General features: G+C 41.4%; 1 protein-coding gene across 13 annotated transcripts in view; it reads left to right on the forward strand.

Moving 5' to 3' along the window:
- Positions 1-20834, forward strand: part of DAB1 (DAB adaptor protein 1) — a 1117693-nt gene that overhangs the window by 185315 nt on the left and 911544 nt on the right. For all 13 annotated transcript variants that reach the window (XM_049110389.1, XM_049110401.1, XM_049110402.1 and 10 more), the window contains one exon: positions 15074-15221. The gene's annotated coding sequence lies outside the window, so the exon portion shown is untranslated. The remainder of the gene's footprint in view (positions 1-15073; positions 15222-20834) is intronic.

The raw sequence follows: 20834 nt of genomic DNA on the forward strand, positions 1-20834 counted from the left end.
TAGCAATTGGTGTGTGCAGGCAGAGAGGGGTTCTGACACACTGAGGGCAGGTCTTGGATTAGGAGATGCAGGTGATGGCATTTGGGAGAGAAAGAACACCTGGAGTCGGCTCTACAGGAAAATGATAGAGATCCAAGGAGAGATGGGTGGAGGCCTCAGAGCACCTGTTAACTCAAAAGCACCCTGGGGGCTTCATTCTAGCGGGATGGAGAGGACCTGGGCAGCTTAAATGGACCACACTCAGAGATGAGTCACATCAGGTCTGCTTACATTCCATGGGCTGGAACTCAGATTCAGGGCTATCTCTAACTCCAAGGGAGGCTGGGAAGTGTAGTGCAGCTGTGTATGCAGCAAGCAGAAGACAACATAGGTCTCCTGCTACAGATATTCTCTCTTAATACTTGAATAAAAATCTATCCTTCCTGCCAGGGCCTACAAATATCTACATGCCTACTTCTCCAGCAGTGTCACCTACTCCTCTCTCTGCATCCCCACCACACTCCAGCTGCATCTGGGCACTTCTTTCTCATGTGCCAGGCTTTATTACTGCAGACTGTGTGAAAAATTAGCAGAAACCTTTTGGCCTAAAATTACAATATTTTCTTATAGTGACAAAAGTGTTCATTTGACCTTTGAGTAAGGGTGTTTGATGGATTGGGATAAAGTAGGTAATGAAACAATGAGTCATACTTAGTAGAGCCTATAAGAACCATAGCTAGCCTTAGATAAATTCACAGAAAGTAGAGTAGAGAGCCAAACCTGTCAGTGGGCAGCATCTGGTGGCCTCAGGTGTACTCAGCCAGGTGCATCGTCTCATCATCACTGCTGCAAATGCAGAGCCCACTGTGCCTAAGCTGTCTCTCTGATTACCAGTTAGGAACATGAGCATGACCTTGGACAAATTCATGAACCTAGATGCTCCTCGATTTTCTCATCTGTAAAGTGGGACCGATAATTGTTCCTGACTCATAGGATTATTGGAAAGATCAGATGAGTTAATATAATAGAAAGGGCTAAGCACTTTATAACTGCTGTTATTACTATTAGAGGACCTTCGGAGCTACACAACCTGCTACTCCAGCTTCCCTGCCCTCTCCCTGGGATGAGATTCAGAAGGACACTTTCTTGTTAGCGACTTCTTTTCTTTTGCTTTCCTGCAGCCCACCTCAGGCTAAGGGATGTTGGGAGGAAACAAACACAAGTAAGCTCCTGTTTAATATGAAGCATGTGTGTATGTGCGTTTTCCCTGCATTAGGCGCAACTTAAATCAAAGAACCGGAGACCTATTGGCAAGCAGTGCTAGAATCTGAGTGATGCCCATCCCATGTCTTTCACCAAAGCTGCAGTTTTCCTTGAGAACAGAGCTCAAGTCTCTCCATGGGCCAGGGGCTCGCTTTTCCTTTATGCCACCAGACCTGGGTCTGGTGCTGCCTTTGACTGCGCATCTCACAATCTCACAAGGTGCCATTCTCAAACACTGCAGTGATGGCCCTGACCTGTGTGCTCGTTTAAGGGGAGGTAGACTTCTTGGCGGGACCAGCAGCATGCATATGCAAGATTGGAAGAGATTCATGCTGGCCATTTGCAGGCAATCCATAACAGCTAAGTTATGGAAGTGGAAGCTTCAGTTTTCATTGTTACTGGATTCATTTGGGGAAGGAACTCCAGAGGCTGCAAAACCAACTCACTTTTTAAACAAAAATGCATAAGGACCAGGAGGACTCAGGTCAACTAGTTAGAGTAATGTCATTGAATGTCTTCTTTGGGATGAGAAGTGATCATTTCTGGGCCAAGTGCTCCTATAACAGATGTAATCTGCAAACATTCAGTCCTTGTCTCTAGTACCCTCTGGTCTTCCTATTCTAACTGGGGCCTGGCAGACCAGAACTAAGACTGTGCCACTGGTACTTAAGTTAGAGAAAATCCTTTAGTTGTTTGCCTCTTATTGCATAGCAAATCATCCCACCATTAGTGGCTTCAGGTAACAACACTGGATATCTTACAATCTCTGTAGATCAGGAAACTGAGGCAGCTTATCTGAGTTCTGTAGGTTCTGGATTCTGGCTACAGCTGCAATAATACCGGGGACTATAGTCATCCCATGGTTTGGCTGGGGCACGATCCATTTTCAAGCCCACTCACTGGTTATTGGCAGGATTCAGTTCTTGGCAGGCAGTGAGACCGAGGGCTCAGTTCTTCTGGCTGTTGGCAAGAGGCTGCCCTCAGTTCTTTACCACATGGGCCTCTTCATAGGGAAGCTTGAAATATGGTAGCAAGCTTCATCAGGGTAAGCAAAGAGAGAGCCAGAGAGAGTGAGTGAGTGCCAGCAGGATGAAAGTCATACTCTTTAGGAACCAAATCATCAGAGTAACATTCTTTCCCTATTGCTGTGTTCTGTCTGTTAGAAGCAAGTTACTAGGCCCAGGCTACCCTCAAAGGTAGGGAATTGCACAGGGGCTTGCATACCAGGAGATGGGGATCATGGTGGCCATCCAAGAATTCCAACTGTCACCATTCCTTCCAGCAATTTTAGAATTCTCAAATTTCACTCTATCCCTACATCATACCACCATGCATGGATTATAATTAGGGTGAATATGTGTCTCGGTTGGCCTGGAAAGGACCAGGTTAAATGATTAAAGAGAAAAGATCACTCTAAGTGTAGAATAACAATGCCTTGAATATTTTTAAGAAATGTCTGTAGAGATTTTCTTCATTTTCATAAGGTAGAAGTGCTTTGCTTAAGAAAAATTAACTTTGTCACTCTTAATCTATTTAACACATATTTGTTGAGTGCTTTCTAGATAGTGAGGCTATAAAGTAGAAAAAAAATATCCTCATCCTCTAAGAAGTCAGATGAGAACATGACTACTAATAATATTGTGCAAAAAATGCTGTGAGAGGGGGTGTCATGGAATCAGAGATGGGGGCCTTTGGATTTTTCTGAAGGTTGAATAGGAGTTAGCTGGTTAAAGGATGTCTCATTCAGGTTCCTAACAGGAAACAAAGGCCATGTTAAAAATGGGATCGTTGAAGGAGGGTTTATTCTCAAAGGTGAGGTTATAAGGTATCGTGTAGGTCTGTGGTAGTCAGCTATACCACCCAGGCCCCATGCACTGAGAGGAGTGCAGGTCCTGTAGCGTTGGTCTCCTTGAGGGAGGAGAGCCTTCCCAAGGTTTCTTTCCCAGCTCTCATTGATCTTGTAGGAAAGAACCAAGGGAATACATACTCTGACCTCACTTCCCTCTTTCCCTTTCGTTGCCTGCCAAACCCAACTAGAAACCAGAGGCCCTGAGGAGCCTCACTGTGGCCCAGACGGATTAGCCTCAAGAGATACAGAGCAGAGTGGGAAAGTGGAAGGTGTGTCTGGAAGGGCAATAGAAGCCATCTGCCACCGTGGGTTAGTCACACCCATTCCAGAGAAAGGGACCATAGTGAATGGAGTCCTGATGACCTTGTACTAACAAATATGATTTGAAACAAGAGGAAAGAAGCAACTGAGCCTAAAGAAGCAGGCAGAGGGTAGGTCATGGAAGTCTCCCTGGATCTTTTACAACATTGTCCTACCTGAAACAGCCAGCCCATGCCCGCCCTGAGGTCAGATGGTACCTTCAGTAGTATATACAGATCACACTGTCCATTCCTGGGCTGTGCAAAAAATATATATATAGTTTCTACCCTGAAGGTGGTAGAAGAGATTTTAGCAGAGTATTTGTGGGATCTGCCCTGAATTATGGATGGGGTGGCTGTGGGGTTAAGGGTAGACTGTAAGGGGGCTGGTTAAAATTCCAGCTCTGCCCCTGCTGCCTTGGGACTTTGCACAAGACCTTTAAACTCTCTGGTTCCCAATTTTCTAGCTGATAAAACTCAGCTGGCAACTCTGGCTCTCTGAGCATGAAGATTAGATGAGATAGATGTTTTAGAAAATACAGAATGTTCAACGTAAGCTTCTAGCACACAGTTCAGCCAGTGATTTTAAGAGGCTGAAAGTAAGGAGGGAATTAGCACTTTGGGCACCAGAATGTCAGGCGTTATGTTTGAACATTTTACATTGAATATTCCGTTCACTCCATGGATCACCCCTAGATAGCTATTATCTTATCTTTCAGAAGCGGAAAGAGAGGCCTGTTTTGATTACTGATTAGGCACCATGCCCAGGAGACATGAAGGTAAATAAGAACTAGTCCTGGCCTTTAGGAGTTTATCATTATGGTTACTTAGGTTGTTTAGATCAGCGCTCCTCACATTGTAATGCACACCTAGCATCGTGTTCAAATACAGATTCTGACTCACTAGTACTAGAATCTGGCTGGAAATTCTGCATTCTCCCAGATGACATAGATGCTGCTGGCCTGAGGATGGTATTTTAAGGAGGTTAAAGGTCAGATTCAGCACACACACACATACACACTCACACACACTTAAACACACATACACGTTTTTATCAATTCTTGCAGTCATGCTAAATTGAAGCAGGGAAAAGGTCTTTTACAGCAATTCCAACTTCAGGAAATGGAGAAGTAGAAGGAGAAAGCTTTGTGCTCTAGTATTTAACTGAAGAGCAGTCACTAAGACCAGGCATTCTGTTCTAGAATCTAAACCTTCCCTTGTTGGGGCTGAGCAGAATATTGTTTTTCTGCCCCTTGGATATATCCCATTATGAGCTTTGATCAAAGCAAACCTTTCCCTTTGAGGCTTGGGGCACATGTTAATGGCTTTGTTATTCGCATGTATCTGCATATATTTGCAAAGCAATTCAACTGCTTCTGATGGGGAGGAGCAATAGGGCTGGTGGTTGAGTTTAGGGTTTAAGCATCTGTCTAAAGCTTGGTCCATAGCATCTCATCTTAAAAGCAATCTAACAGCAGAGAGCTGGGGCAGTCCTGGTGATGAACTAAGAACTCAATTTCCAGCTGCTTAGCTGGTTGAAGATTCCAAGCCCTTCACGGGAGCTTTTGGTCACAGGGAGCTTTGCTCCACTTTGAGGCTACCCTTTGCTTCCCAAGTATCTTCCTTTTTTTTAAAGAATTAATTAATTAATTAATTAATTAATTTGAGAGAGAGATGGGGGGAGCAGTAGACGAGAGGGACAAGCAGATTCCCCAATGAGCACAGAGCCAGATGCCAGGCTCAGTCCCACAACCCCGAGATCATGACCTGAGCAGAAATCAAGAATTGGATGCTCAACCTATTGAGCCTCCCAGGTGCCCCCCAGGTATCTTCTTAAAATGTTTCTCTGAACAGGCCAGTCTCCTATTCAAAGACTTTCCTTTGTTCTCCATTATCTATGAGAGAAAGCAAATCTTAACATGACACTCAAAACCCTCCCTACATAACTAGGTCCCTTGGCTTCAGCCTCCCCTCTGCTATCTCCCTTAGGTGGGCATGCTCTAGCCAACTGAAGCAACTCTTGTTTTCCCTAAGCCTTATTGATTCTCGCCTTTAAGACTTTGCTTTTGTCAGTACTTCAGTAAGTGCCTTCTCCCTACTTTCCTAACTCATGTCCACATTCTATCCATCCTTCAAGACTCAGCTTCAGTCCTGTGCCCTCTTAGGGAGCCTTCTTGGAACTTTCCACGTGGAGAAATTCCTCCCTCTTGTGAACCCCCTCAACATTTTAGCCATGACCTTCTTATTGTGTGAAGTTCTTTGTTTATGTATTAGGAAAGTCCTGGGTCATTGCATGTCTTGAAGGCTGCCCATGCCTATGTGTGTGTGTGTATACATATATACATATGTATATATATATGTATGTGTATAAAAAGTGCTTAATAAAACTTAATAAAACTTTGAGTACATCAATAAAATTTTGAGTACATGAATGAATGAAAGATAAGACAGATGGCTTCTGAACTATGATTTTATGGCAGCATATTTTCCAATGTATTCATTCTTTTAATACATATTTATTGAGCTCCTGCTCTGTTTCAGGCATGAGATTCTGGGAGTACAAAGGTGAGGAGAGGAGAGTCCTGGCCCCCCAGGGGCTGTTCTGGGGATGGGGCCATCTCATGTTCTTTGTTTAATTAAGTTGGCTACACTCCAACTAGTTGCTTAATAATAAATGATTTGAAAAATCTGAAAACATCTGATATTTTTACAGATCAGTGACCTGTTAGATGAACAGGCTAAATCTTGTTTAATCTGTGCTTCTGTTCATCAAAGAAGTCTTTTGGTGTGGAGTGTGACAGCAAATTAGATTGTACTTTCATTGTGCCGTTTGCTCTCCCCCCATCTTAAAAATAATAATGGTATATATTTTTGGTAGAAACCTTGGAAATAAAAAAATGAATAAAAATATCTCATAATTTCAGAGACAAGAAATCAATGATTATTAACATTTGGCATATTTCCTTTTAATTTTTTGTTTTATTTTTAGAAATGCACACATAAACACAGTTGAGTCATGCTTTTTGTATCAAACTTTTACTGTTTTTTTCCCACATAATAGTATACTTACTACATATTTTTTGCATGTTGTTGAAAATTCTTGAAATGATTTTAAATTACATTTAGTGTTTATTGTATGGATATGTCATAATTTTTCAACCCTTTCCCCATTATTTATAAAAGCTAAAAATGGGAAACAGCTACACTATGAACATCTTTGTGTGTCACTATTTTCCCTTGTCTGATCATTTTATTAGCATTCTTAAAGTGGAATTAGTGAGTTCAAGGGTATGAATATGCTTAAGTCCTTTCTTTTCCTTTTTACCAGTTTTTCTTTACCAGAGATGGTTAATTCTTCTCATTTTATTAGGATGAACCTGGCCTCAACTTTCTTTAATACCCTTTTGTAATTAACGCAGAGTGTACCGGCTCCAAGCCCCCTCCCTCATTAAAGCACAGCAAACAGCTTCAAGATCTTTTCTTTGAGACAACATCCCCATTCACCAATATCCACAGTGCTGGCCAATGCTGCTCCTGTTGATTTTTTTGTAGTCTGGGTGATGGATTTTTGTAACAGCAACTCTAAGTGGACTTGACATCAGAAACACTTTTTTTAGTGCATCCAGCCTGCATTTTGATCTTTTAGCTAAAATATACTGTAAGCACTTCTTTTGCTCTCAGACTTCTAGAAGAGCAATCCCACTGAGGCTGTGTTGAATTAGCCTGAATCACCAGCTTCTCATTGCTTGCTCGGATAAGGGCTATCCACCCATGGACCTCTCAAGGTCCTGGTTCTCATCTTGGTCTCTTTCAACTGTGGAAGAATCAAGGAGCTCATTATTGTCAGCCTTAATACTAGAGAGTGAAACTTCACTTTAATTGAATCTACTTATAAAACTCTCACATGTGTGTAATCCTCTACAGTTTACAAAGCACCTCCAAGGGCATCAGCTAATTTGGTCATCACCATCTCTCTGCAAGGTACCTATTTATACCTCTACTGTTTCATAGGCAGAGTAACCGGGATATAAGCAGTGCTTGTGCTGGCATTAGTAATGGAAAGAATGTGGGAACATTCTTTGAAAACATATATACTGGGGAGGAGCAAGATGGCGGAAGAGTAGGGTCTCCAAATCACCTGTCTCCACCAAACTACCTAGAAAACCTTCAAATTATCCTGAAAATCTATGAATTCGGCCTGAGATTTAAAGAGAGACCAGCTGGAATGCTACAGTGAGAAGAGTTCGCGCATCTATCAAGGTAGGAAGACGGGGAAAAAGAAATAAAGAAACAAAGGCCTCCAAGGGGGAGGGGCCCAGGAGGAGCCGGGCTGAGGCCGGGGCGAGTGTCCCCAGGACAGGAGAGCCCCGTCCCGGAGGAGCAGGAGCTGCACCGACCTTCCCGGCGGAAAGGGGCTCGCGGGGAGGTGGAGCAGGACCCAGGAGGGCGGGGATGCCCTCGGGCTCCCGGGGACAGTAACAGCAACTGCGCGCCCAGGAGAGTGCGCCGAGCTCCCTAAGGGCTGCAGCGCGCACGGCGGGACCCGGCGGGACCCGGAGCAGCTGAAGGGGCTCGGGGGCGGCTCCGCGGAGGGGGCTGCACGGCCCCGGGAGCAGCTCGGAGGGGCTCGGGCGGAGGAAGAGGCTCCGCGGAGGGGGCTGCGCGGTTCCAGGAGCAGCTCGGAGGGGCTCGGGCGGCAGCTCCGCGGAGGGGGCTGCGCGGCCCGGGAGCGCGAATCCAACAGCGCAGGCTCCGGAGCACAGGGCGCCGGGACACAGCCCAGGATCCCGCCTCCCCCGGGACAGGCAGAGGCCGGGAGGGCCCAAGACAGCGAGGACGCTCCTGCCCCAGCTGAGCACATCAGCGGCCCCGCCCCGGAGCCTCCAGGCCCTGCAGACGGAGAGCTCTGGAGTTACTGCGGGGACTGAATCCAAGTTTCCAGAGCTGCCCCGCCACTGGGGCTGTTCCTCCTGCGGCCTCACGGGGTAAACAACCCCCACTGAGCCCTGCACCAGGCAGGGGCACAGCAGCTCCCCCAACTGCTAACACCTGAAAATCAGCACAGCAGGCCCCTCCCCCAGAACACCAGCTAGACGGACAACTTCCAGGAGAAGCCAAGGGACTTAAAGTACACAGAATCAGAAGATACTCCCCGGTGGTTCTTTTTTTGTTTGTTTGTTTTTGTTTTTGTTTTTGTTTTGTTTTGCTTTTTGATTTGTTTCCTTCCCCCACCCCCTTTTTTTCTCCTTTCTTTTTCTTTCTCTTTTTCTTCTTTTTTTTTTTCGTTTTTTTTTTCTTTTTCTTCCCTTTTTTTTCTTTCTCTTTTCTTTCCTTCTTTCTCTCCTCTCTTTTTCTCTTTTTCCCAATACAACTTGCTTTTGGCCACTCTGCACTGAGCAAAATGACTAGAAGGAAAACCTCACCTCAAAAGAAAGAATCAGAAACAGTCCTCTCTCCCACAGAGTTACAAAATCTGGATTACAATTCAATGTCAGAAAGCCAATTCAGAAGCACTATTATACACCTACTGGTGGCTCTAGAAAAAAGTATAAAGGACTCAAGAGACTTCATGACTGCAGAATTTAGAGCTAATCAGGCAGAAATTAAAAACCAATTGAATGAGATGCATTCCAAACTAGAAGTCCTAACGACAAGGGTTAACGAGGTGGAAGAACGAGTGAGTGACCTAGAAGACAAGTTGATAGCAAAGAGGGAAACTGAGGAAAAAAGAGACAAACAATTAAAAGACCATGAAGATAGATTAAGGGAAATAAACGACAGCCTGAGGAAGAAAAACCTACGTTTAATTGGGGTTCCCGAGGGCGCCGAAAGGGACAGAGGGCCAGAATATGTATTTGAACAAATTCTAGCTGAAAACTTTCCTAATCTGGGAAGGGAAACAGGCATTCAGATCCAGGAAATAGAGAGATCCCCCCCTAAAATCAATAAAAACCGTTCAACACCTCGACATTTAATTGTGAAGCTTGCAAATTCCAAAGATAAAGAGAAGATCCTTAAAGCAGCAAGAGACAAGAAATCCCTGACTTTTATGGGGAGGAGTATTAGGGTAACAGCAGACCTCTCCACAGAGACCTGGCAGGCCAGAAAGGGCTGGCAGGATATATTCAGGGTCCTAAATGAAAAGAACATGCAACCAAGAATACTTTATCCAGCAAGGCTCTCATTCAAAATGGAAGGAGAGATAAAGAGCTTCCAAGACAGGCAGCAACTAAAAGAATATGTGACCTCCAAACCAGCTCTGCAAGAAATTTTAAGGGGGCCTCTTAAAATTCCCCTTTAAGAAGAAGTTCAGTGGAACAGTCCACAAAAACAAAGACTGAATAGATATCATGATGACACTAAACTCATATCTCTCAATAGTAACTCTGAATGTGAACGGGCTTAATGACCCCATCAAAAGGCGCAGGGTTTCAGACTGGATAAAAAAGCAGGACCCATCTATTTGCTGTCTACAAGAGACTCATTTTAGACAGAAGGACACCTACAGCCTGAAAATAAAAGGTTGGAGAACCATTTACCATTCGAATGGTCCTCAAAAGAAAGCAGGGGTAGCCATCCTTATATCAGATAAACTAAAATTTACCCCAAAGACTGTAGTGAGAGATGAAGAGGGACACTATATCATACTTAAAGGATCTATTCAACAAGAGGACTTAACAATCCTCAATATATATGCTCCAAATGTGGGAGCTGCCAAATATATAAATCAATTATTAACCAAAGTGAAGAAATACTTAGATAATAATACACTTATACTTGGTGACTTCAACCTAGCTCTTTCTATACTCGATAGGTCTTCTAAGCAAAACATCTCCAAAGAAACGAGAGCTTTAAATGATACACTGGACCAGATGGATTTCACAGATATCTACAGAACTTTACATCCAAACTCAACTGAATACACATTCTTCTCAAGCGCACATGGAACTTTCTCCAGAATAGACCACATATTGGGTCACAAATCGGGTCTGAACCGATACCAAAAGATTGGGATTGTCCCCTGCATATTCTCGGACCATAATGCCTTGAAATTAGAACTAAATCACAACAAGAAGTTTGGAAGGACCTCAAACACATGGAGGTTAAGGACCATCCTGCTAAAAGATAAAAGGGTCAACCAGGAAATTAAGGAAGAATTAAAAAGATTCATGGAAACTAATGAGAATGAAGATACAACCGTTCAAAATCTTTGGGATGCAGCAAAAGCAGTCCTAAGGGGGAAATACATCGCAATACAAGCATCCATTCAAAAACTGGAAAGAACTCAAATACAAAAGCTAACCTTACACATAAAGGAGCTAGAGAAAAAACAGCAAATAGATCCTACACCCAAGAGAAGAAGGGAGCTAATAAAGATTCGAGCAGAACTCAACGAAATCGAGACCAGAAGAACTGTGGAACAGATCAACAGAACCAGGAGTTGGTTCTTTGAAAGAATTAATAAGATAGATAAACCATTAGCCAGCCTTATTAAAAAGAAGAGAGAGAAGACTCAAATTAATAAAATCATGAATGAGAAAGGAGAGATCACTACCAACACCAAGGAAATACAAACGATTTTAAAAACCTATTATGAACAGCTATACGCCAATAAATTAGGCAATCTAGAAGAAATGGACGCATTCCTGGAAAGCCACAAACTACCAAAACTGGAACAGGAAGAAATAGAAAACCTGAACAGGCCAATAACCAGGGAGGAAATTGAAGCAGTCATCAAAAACCTCCCAAGACACAAGAGTCCAGGGCCAGATGGCTTCCCAGGAGAATTTTATCAAACGTTTAAAGAAGAAATCATACCTATTCTCCTAAAGCTGTTTGGAAAGATAGAAAGAGATGGAGTACTTCCAAATTCGTTCTATGAAGCCAGCATCACCTTAATTCCAAAGCCAGACAAAGACCCCGCCAAAAAGGAGAATTACAGACCAATATCCCTGATGAACATGGATGCAAAAATTCTCAACAAGATACTGGTCAATAGGATCCAACAGTACATTAAGACAATTATTCACCATGACCAAGTAGGATTTATCCCTGGGACACAAGGCTGGTTCAACACCCGTAAAACAATCAATGTGATTCATCATATCAGCAAGAGAAAAACCAAGAACCATATGATCCTCTCATTGGATGCAGAGAAAGCATTTGACAAAATACAGCATCCATTCCTGATCAAAACTCTTCAGAGTGTAGGGATAGAGGGAACATTCCTCGACATCTTAAAAGCCATCTATGAAAAGCCCACAGCAAATATCATTCTCAATGGGGAAGCACTGGGAGCCTTTCCCCTAAGATCAGGAACAAGACAGGGATGTCCACTCTCACCACTGCTATTCAACATAGTACTGGAAGTCCTAGCCTCAGCAATCAGACAACAAAAAGACATTAAAGGCATTCAAATTGGCAAAGAAGAAGTCAAACTCTCCCTCTTCGCCGATGACATGATACTCTACATAGAAAACCCAAAAGTCTCCACCCCAAGATTGCTAGAACTCATACAGCAATTCGGTAGCGTGGCAGGATACAAAATCAATGCCCAGAAGTCAGTGGCATTTCTATACACTAACAATGAGACTGAAGAAAGAGAAATTAAGGAGTCAATCCCATTTACAATTGCACCCAAAAGCATAAGATACCTAGGAATAAACCTCACCAAAGATGTAAAGGATCTATACCCTCAAAACTATAGAACACTTCTGAAAGAAATTGAGGAAGACACAAAGAGATGGAAAAATATTCCATGCTCATGGATTGGCAGAATTAATATTGTGAAAATGTCAATGTTACCCAGGGCAATATACACGTTTAATGCAATCCCTATCAAAATACCATGGACTTTCTTCAGAGAGTTAGAACAAATTATTTTAAGATTTGTGTGGAATCAGAAAAGACCCCGAATAGCCAGGGGAATTTTAAAAAAGAAAACCATATCTGGGGGCATCACAATGCCAGATTTCAGGTTGTACTACAAAGCTGTGGTCATCAAGACAGTGTGGTACTGGCACAAAAACAGACACATAGATCAGTGGAACAGAATAGAGAATCCAGAAGTGGACCCTGAACTTTATGGGCAACTAATATTCGATAAAGGAGGAAAGACTATCCATTGGAAGAAAGACAGTCTCTTCAATAAATGGTGCTGGGAAAATTGGACATCCACATGCAGAAGAATGAAACTAGACCACTCTCTCTCACCATACACAAAGATAAACTCAAAATGGATGAAAGATCTAAATGTGAGACAAGATTCCATCAAAATCCTAGAGAAGAACACAGGCAACACCCTTTTTGAACTCGGCCATAGTAACTTCTTGCAAGATACATCCACGAAGGCAAAAGAAACAAAAGCAAAAATGAACTATTGGGACTTCATCAAGATAAGAAGCTTTTGCACAGCAAAGGATACAGTCAACAAAACTCAAAGACAACCTACAGAATGGGAGAAGATATTTGCAAATGACATATCAGATAAAGGGCTAGTTTCCAAGATCTATAAAGAACTTATTAAACTCAACACCAAAGAAACAAACAATCCAATCATGAAATGGGCAAAAGACATGAACAGAAATCTCACAGAAGAAGACATAGACAAGGCCAACATGCACATGAGAAAATGCTCTGCATCACTTGCCATCAGGGAAATACAAATCAAAACCACAATGAGATACCACCTCACACCAGTGAGAATGGGAAAAATTAACAAGGCAGGAAACAACAAATGTTGGAGAGGATGTGGAGAAAAGGGAACCCTCTTACACTGTTGGTGGGAATGTGAACTGGTGCAGCCCCTCTGGAAAACTGTGTGGAGGTTCCTCAAACAGTTAAAAATATACCTGCCCTACGACCCAGCAATTGCACTGTTGGGGATTTACCCCAAAGATACAAATGCAATGAAACGCCGGGACACCTGCACCCCGATGTTTCTAGCAGCAATGGCCACGATAGCCAAACTGTGGAAGGAGCCTCGGTGTCCAACGAAAGATGAATGGATAAAGAAGATGTGGTTTATGTATACAATGGAATATTACTCAGCTATTAGAAATGACAAATACCCACCATTTGCTTCAACGTGGATGGAACTGGAGGGTATTATGCTGAGTGAAGTAAGTCAATCGGAGAAGGACAAACATTATATGTTCTCATTCATTTGGGGAATATAAATAATAGTGAAAGGGAAAATAAGGGAAGGGAGAAGAAATGTGTGGGAAATATCAGAAAGGGAGACAGAACATAAAGACTGCTAACTCTGGGAAACGAACTAGGGGTGGTAGAAGGGGAGGAGGGCGGGGGGTGGGAGTGAATGGGTGACGGGCACTGGGTGTTATTCTGTATGTTAGTAAATTGAACACCAATAAAAAAAAAAAAAAGAAAAAAAAAAGAAAAGGAAAAAAAAAAAAAAAAAAAAAAAGAAAACATATATACTTAATTTCAAATACAACTAATTAGTTGTATTAAGTAAGTTCTCTGAGGATCAGGTTCCTCATCTGTGTGTGGAACAATACAGTTGATTCTTATTTTTTGCAGATTCTTTGTGAACTCAACTACTAAAATTTATTTGTAATTCCCAGATTGATATTGGTGGCACTTTTGTGGCACTTTTGTTGCACAGAGCGACAAAAATATAAATTGCCCAGTAGGCGTGCACCCAGCTGAGGTCACACAAGTCAATATTCTGTCTTTTTGTTTTGGTGGTCATACTGTAAACAGGTGTCCTTTGTGAGATCTTTTTAGTGCTACATATTACATTTTTGTGTCCCTTTTTTGGCGATTTCACTTTTTTTTTCCACTTTTTTTCTATGGTTGAACCTCACGTATAGTACTTAAGTACTATCTTGTGTTCCTAAGCAGAAGAAGGCGGTGATGTGCTTTATAGAGAGAATATACATGTTAGATAAGTTTCATTCAGGAGTGTGTTACAGTGCTGTTGGACATGATTTCAATGTTAATGAATCAACCATTTATTAAATAAAATGTCTTTAAAAAGAAATACATATAAATAAAGGTATGTATTGATCAGTTGATGAAATTATTGTGACCAGAGGCTCACAGGAACCTAGCCCTCCTAGGAACAATGGCTTAGTATGCACATAGCTTTATAGAACATTACTGCAAATAACAATAATGATTGTATCTATTTTATGGGGTTGCTGTGTATGTTAAGTAAGGATATGCGCAAAATGCCTACTATGTTGATGTTTTATAAGGGAAGACTGTATCCTACTGTATGAGGGAGCAGAGACTATGAGAAGTTACCTGCCTTATTTAAAATCATTAGACCAGAAAGTGGCTCAGGTTAGTAGCATATGAATCCATTCTATCTGAATCCAAAAGCAGCAATCCTCAAAGCATACAGGCTACATCTAGGAATAATCCCACATGGAAATTAAATGCTTTTTAGTTCCTTCTGACTGCTCTTGACTTAAAGATTTTATCTACATGACTTGATTCTGAAAAACCTATTTACACCACCACCACCACCATCTTTGTGCCAGGCACGGTGCTAACCATGTGCCATCTGGTACCTCTTCATTGCATATTGATCATATAAAGTAGGCATTATTGTTATTGTGACCATTTTAGAGACCCAGAGAAGTTAAACGAATTTTTTCAAAGTCCTACAACTTGGAGAACAAAGATAACAGTTTAGGTCTTTTTGACTCCACAGCTCCTGTTCTGAATCTTGACATCAGAAAGCACCAAACTCTTGGAGAATCTATAGAACAGCAAAGCAGCCAACTGAAGAATCAGCAACAACAACGGCAACAACAAAACAGTGGAGAAGGACATAGAGTTTTCTATGTTTACTTACCCAGGTAAAGTTATTCAAGAAAGTAATCAGCATTAACCATCATGGTCTTACAAAGAAAAGTAATCTTAATATCTTAAAAGTATGAAGAACTTAACTTTGGATTAAAAAAATCCAACCCATTTGCCTTTATGAAAGCCTTACAACATTATCCTTCTTTTCTCATTTCACCCAGAACAGGGCTGCTTTTGTCACAGACAAGTGGCCTTTGGCAACCACAGCTCTGTACTGTATTCTAAGTTTTTTTCTCCTGTCTACATCTGAGCTTTGTCATATACCCAGGTAGTGGATTGGATAAAATGATATCTAAGATCACTTTTCAATTCCAAGGATGATTTTAGAGTTTGGCCCATGTCTCATTTCAGTCCAGAGACAAAGGGGAGGCTGGCCTCATGTACATTAGACATCAAGTCAGCTGCTACTGCTCTATCAGTCTTGCACTTGACAGCAGCAGGCACCTTGCGAATTGACCTCTAGGAAGAAAATGAATGCTTAGTGGTGGCAAATAAGTTGCGTTAACTATTGGGAAACAGAGTACACACATAAATCTCCTGTGGATCTATATTCCTTAAGGAAATCCATCAGGGAAGAGAGGCAACTCATAGAAGATGAGGACATAACTCTCTGGCTGTTTTTCCCCCCCTGAGGTAAATACCCTTCAGAAATGGAAATGGCCCACCAGATAAGTTAGCTTTAGGACTCTTTCACTTTTCTATTCACCTATAAATTAGGGATTTCCACTGTCCAAGCCTGTACTCACTTGCTAAAATATTGCTAAAATAATAAGAAAGAGGCAACAGCAAGTACAGTTTGTTACTGTGAATATGGTACCATCTGATGATATACCAAGTTCTTAGCATATTTAAACCTCACAAGAACCCTGGGAGATAATACCGTCATCATCCTCATCTACAGAGGAAGAAACTGAGACAACAAAAGGTGAAGTGGCTTGACCCATCACATGACTAACAAGTAGGAGAGCTGTGAATTGAACTCATATCTTTCTCTGCAAAGCCTCAGCATTCTAACCAATACACTGTGCTGCCTGGCCTACCCTGTATGCTATCTTTCTATATCATTTCCAAGATTTTTCAACTAACTGCCCAACTTCTTAATTTTTCTCTTTTGGTGACCATGTATGAAAATAACCTGAATCTATTCAATTAATATACATGAATCTTGCTGTATGTGTCTGATTCAGCACTCTGGGGACACAGACATGAAGTGCAGATACCTACTTTTGAGAAGATCCCATTCAAAAAGGGAGACATATATGCATGTGGCTATATAAAGCAGTCTGTAGGAGAGGTATTGGGGAAGTTACAAGAATAAAATGCCATTTGAGCTAAAATTTGTAGGATGGAGGTCAGAAATAATAGTGCTCTCCAGGTGGAGGTGAGAACAGGATCCATGGAGCCTCTGTGGTAGCTGGACTGCAAGGTATACGCGGGTGATTGTGGGAAACGATGGTGCTGCAGTCATCCGGGGGTCGCAGTTTGGAGATTCTTGGGTACCATTGAAAGGAGATTGGATTTTATTAAGTAGACAAAGGGGAGACCTCAAAGGCATTTGGATCCAAGAGGAACATTATCAGAACTGAGTTCAGGATAAATATACCCTAAATTTATGGGTAGAGGTCTCATATATTATCTCTCTAGCATATCTGCATTCAGCAGGAGACAAGAGAGATCAACCACATGTATGAACCTGAGGTGATGTACTTTCAGACACTAAGGCCAATCCTTAGTTTCTAGTTCCCTCAGTCAAACCACATAGATGGAAAGTTCACAAATGTGGTTACTCAAATGAAATACTTGGAGACTGGTAGGGCTCCAGATTCCTAGGTTCTGCCCTCTTAAGGTGCTAATTCAGAAGATCTGGTCTCAGGACTAGGAATCAATGTTTTTAAAGCTGGCCAGCTGATTTCAATAACCACTGACTCATATAATGACTTCTCTTAGATGCACTAAGAACACTTGTATCAATGTAAGGAATTTTATTTAAAGAAGATTATCTCTGATGCCCCTCCATGCCTGACCAAAAGTGCTTATATTGCCATAGATGCATTTTAGTCAGAGTTACTCAGAGAAACAGAATCAGTAGGATGTGTGTGTGGGTATACATAAAACCAATAGGATGTATGTGTACACACATGCACACACATATATTCTATTGGTTTTCTTTATGTTTAACACACACACATACACACACACACAGACTTATTATTATTGTTGACTCACCCAATCATAGAAGCTAATAAGTCTCAAGATCTGCAGTTGGCTAGCTGGAGTCCCAGAAAAACTGATGTGTAGGTCTAGTCCAGAAGCCAGGAAGAGCCGAAGCTTCAGTTCAAGTCTGAAGGTAGGAAAAAAACAATGTCCAAAGCCAGTGCTATCAGGCAGAAAAAAATTCCCTCTTACTCAACTTTTTGTACTATACAAGTCTTCAACTGATTGGATGAGGCCCACCCACATAACCAAGGACTAAATCAGCTTTACCCAGTCTACAAACACAGTTAATTTCATCCCAAAACAGACACACCCAGAATAATGTTTTACCAAACATGTGGGCACTCTGTTGCCCAGTCAAGTTGATATGTAAGATTAACCATCACAAGATATCATAATAAGAACTTCATTATAATAGTATGCTCCCTTATAATAACAATGGTAACAAGAATCATTATTATTTGTATTCCTTTAGTACCTGACACAATAGGTGTGTAGACAGTGTTTGCAACTGAATGAATGAAGCAAGCATATTAGCATAGATGTTTATACTTTATTAAGTGTTTTTGTCACTTGTCACTTTACCCATACAATAACTGCTGGGCATTTGAAATAGATTTTCTTATTACCTTCTGTTTTTGAGATGAGTTGCACAAAGTACAAAGTGGTGAGTTTACCTGTCCAAGGACACAGGGTAAGTGATAAGGACCAGCTCAAACCCAGAGCTTTTTTCGTGATCTTTCCATTGTATGACACCAGTTCATTGCAGATTCATTACTGGCAAATATGTGCATGCCTTCATGTTGTCCTCCCCTGACCATCAGCAATTTTCCGATCTTATGACCACGTCTATTGCTATTTCTAAATACATGAGAGGTACACATTAACAAGTAAAAACCAAGAGATATGTTTGTACTTAATGCTACTAACAGGCAGCATCATTACAAGAGAGCTGAGTGTTGCTTGAAAAACATATTAATAAAAAATTCTCTTGCCTCTCTTAAGTATAAATTACATAGCAGAAGGGCAACGAAAGACTGGGCTTGACAGTTGCAGGATAACAACCTTGAAATATATCTATATTATCTGAGGGGTCTTTGGAGGTCTGTCTTTCGGACTTGGTTAGAGACCATGCTAATGAACTGCCTAATGTCCATATTTTTGCAGGGCCATCTGTATTTCTTTTAAGGCCAAGTTTACCACAATTGGGAAAACTGCTTAGTTAGATATGAGGGTCTAGTCATTTTAAGTGCTTAATATGGTTAAATAAACCTGTCCAATTAATCAGAGGTCATTAGATTAATATATAGTTGTTTATCTCACATTTTCTAATAGACTTATATAAATTATTCTTTATATTTCTATTAAGGTCATAGTTCATTCATTTGACAACTATTTATTCCATTGTAATCTTTGCTAATAACTAGAGTTGCAGAGAGAAGCAACAGTCTTTGCCTTCTGGTAGCTCACCATTTTGTACAATGGTTCTCAACTCTGGCTGCATATTGGATTATGGAAGAGCATTTTGAAAATGCCAATGCCTAGGCCCCAGCCTGGAGATCCTGATTCTCTTGGTCTGGAATGGAGTCCAGGCATCAGTATATTTTAAAGGTTTTCTAAGTGATTATAACAGGCAGAGTCCAGATCTGTGGGAGAGACAACTATACATCCAGACAAGGTACACTGTTTTAAGTACCAGAGGAGAGAAATGTGTTACTGGCTATGGATTAGGAGAGCTACATTCTTCTAGGGTGGATGTGGAAAGGTTTACTGAGACTATGATTTTCTAATTGAGGGTATTAGAGAGTTTTAATTTTAATTTTTAATAAAGTTGTATTACTATTTTATTTGAGCTGCATCTTGGAGAATGGTGGACAAGAAGAGAAGGGAGGAAGACATACAGGGTAGTGTCTATGCAAAGGCACACAGGGAAAAGATGTCAGTGTCTTCAGAGAATTTTTATTGTTTAGTTGGGCTGAAGTGTTGAGTGTATGAATTAATTATCATTAATTCTTTCATTCAAGCAATGTTTATTGTGAATGTAAGCTGTGTGAGACATTATGTTAAGTGCTATGGGGGATTAAAAAATAAGACAGAAGAGATCTTCCTCCCAACAAACTCAGGCTATTTAAGGAAACACATAATGAATGATGGTGAGAGTGGTGATGGTGACAGTTTTGGTGGAGATGGTACTATAGGAACCAGAGCTTAATATGGAAATTTTGATTAGACACTAAGATATAACAGAAATGAAGTTCCAAAGTGAAATGCCAAATTATATTATGCAGATGTTTAGAGGAAATGGCTTTGAGTTGAGAGAGTGCAAAGGGAGCTGAGTGATGAGATTTCCTTCCAGAAAGTTCTTGCTGAGTCATCAGGGAAGAAGGGAGGGGCATGGGTCTATGTCCTAGCCTCAAATCAGGTCAGAGGTAAAGGATCTGCTTCCCCAACTCAGTCCCAGAAGGAATAGTGGTGGGAGTTTGGACAACTTGGATCTTACCTCCTTTCACCCACCAAAAATAGAGAATAAGGGCCAGTAAACTTATTTTGTAAAAGATCAGGTAGTAAGTTAGGCTTTGCAAGAGGTGTGTTATCTATGTCATGTAATCTTTGTTTTTTCTGTCTCTTAAAAATGTAAAACTCATTCTTAAATCTATAGGCTGTAGTTTGCTGAACCTTGGTCTAGGAGGAAAATGGCCTGACCCACTTCAGGTAGAGCACTTGGAAATGAGAATGAAGAAGAAGCCAACAGTTCCCTCGTGGATAGAAAGTATAGGCAGGGTGACAATATGATTCATCATCTAAACAGGGTTACTTGGAAGAATGAAAAGGGACATTAATAATGAGAATAAAGCCTGAGTGACAAGACTAAGCTACTACGTCTCTTGCAGATGAGATGGGATGTATGATCAGGTCACCTAGCAAGAGATCTCCAGGGATGGAGACCTCTGAACTATGCTGTCCAGTATGGGAGCCACTAACCACATGTTAAAATAATAGGTAGTTTAAATAACATATATTATTTAAATCATTTTCACCTATTTCTTTTTACTTTATACTATGTGGCTACTAGAAATTTGAACATTACAAATATGGCTTGCCTATGTGGCCTGCATTATATTATATCAGACAGCACTGTTCTAGAGTCCTCAAAATTGCTCACTAGATAAAGAGGCAGCCTTGAAAATCTGTAGGACCCAGAGCCTCTGAAGCCAGTTTACGTACTATACAAGTATGAGTAAGACCTGTCCTACATCTTTTCCCTCCTCCCTTCTTACCTTTCACCCTTGATTGGGGCATAGGGTAAGGAAGAGAGGGGATGGGGGCTAGAAATCATATGTAGCTCAGCCAGCCGTGCCCTCTCTTTTCTCCCGTGAGTCTCCATACTAAAA

The sequence above is a fragment of the Canis lupus genome, chromosome 5, assembly GCF_003254725.2.
Source record: "Canis lupus dingo isolate Sandy chromosome 5, ASM325472v2, whole genome shotgun sequence".
NCBI classification, from domain to species: Eukaryota; Metazoa; Chordata; class Mammalia; order Carnivora; family Canidae; genus Canis; species Canis lupus.